The sequence below is a fragment of the Palaemon carinicauda genome, chromosome 1, assembly GCF_036898095.1.
Source record: "Palaemon carinicauda isolate YSFRI2023 chromosome 1, ASM3689809v2, whole genome shotgun sequence".
NCBI classification, from domain to species: Eukaryota; Metazoa; Arthropoda; class Malacostraca; order Decapoda; family Palaemonidae; genus Palaemon; species Palaemon carinicauda.
The window spans coordinates 30,608,943-30,610,455 of NC_090725.1; positions in this window are offsets into that span (position 1 = coordinate 30,608,943).

The window sequence follows — 1,513 nt, forward strand, 5'->3', positions numbered from 1 at the left end:
CTCAAAAATATCTCGAAATATAAAAAAGGAATTTACGAAAGTGAATATAGTAATGTTCGCTTGATTACAGAAACTGAATAACCAATGGGATAGAAAGTAGAGCATCAGGTAAAAAAAGAATGTTTTCCAGTTGCAATGCCAAGAGGGACAAAAATCTACTCTCTTAGAAATTTGCCACCCAAAACGGTAAGAATCCTGTAATAAATGTTGCCAGGCATTAATCGTTTTAAAAACCGATATATTTACGTAAGATAGTAATATTATGGTCACAAACCCATGAAAGATGAAAACAAAGTAATAAGTACGGTCACTGTATTTTACTGAAATAGGCCTCAGATGAGTGAATTGTTACGGAGAATTTCCAATTAAAATTGCGGCTTATCTAAGTTTTATGGTCACCAAGACATTGATTAATAAATTAGTAGTTACTGATATACAGTTGGAATTCTAATAAATATTTCTCCTTATGACAGACTGAAATGATTACGACGAGAATTTTAAATTTGCTAACAATTCAGATTATTTTTATTGTCAGTCAAATTCACCCATGAAATGACAGGCAGATAAATCTACTTGAACTACGCATGATCGTTTATTTTTTGGAGGGGTGGGGGCTGGGGGTAGGGTGGGGGGGGGTGACTTTGACAAGTCTAATTGGACGATTAATTAAGCACATTTTCTATATGTTATTGTCGATAGCTAGATAATTGAAAACTATTCAATGGTAATGAAGAGTTATTTTTTGCATACCGCTTTCATGTGCCCTTGATTACCTCATAAAATTTTTTAATCAAGTAGTTTGCAGATATCGTGATCTAATATAAACTTTAATCTGATAACAGATTCGAGTAAAGGACCTTTTCAATAATCCCTTTGCACTTTTACATAGATCTGTGTACATGGAATCTCGGTGTGGATTTACTATTTCTTAGTTTTGCACTTTATTTCAATATCCATAGAATTGAGTCTCAACAATTATTCAATATTAATATTTTACACCAACTATAAGGAAAAATAAGTAACAAAGTGCAGAAACAATCAGAATGAAAGGAGTTTTTAAACTTATCAATGTCTTAAATGTTTTTTTTCTTTTATAATTGTTTTTCTTTCATATTTATATTACGATTAAAATCAAATTAATTAGTAACAGAAAAAAAAAGTCACGCCCTACTTTTAGGTCAACGGTCAAAGATGCTAGATATTACCAACCAAATCCTAAAACAAGAATTAAGAATAAATTTGATGATTATTACAAGAACAATTAAAAGGTAATCCGAATTCCTATAACAAATCAATGAATTAAGCCATTGCAGGGGACCCTAATGTTCTTGGAACGTTGGTGCTATGGATAATTTCAATAAAGATTCCCCTAACCATCGTGGTGCAGCAAAGGGTCAAGTAATGGAAGACATCTTTCCCAACTAAATAGTCAATCCAGGATTGGACGCGGCCCAAGGGCAATACGGACAGTATATACTGGTTGCTTTTGCACGATGACAAGAAACATTGGATT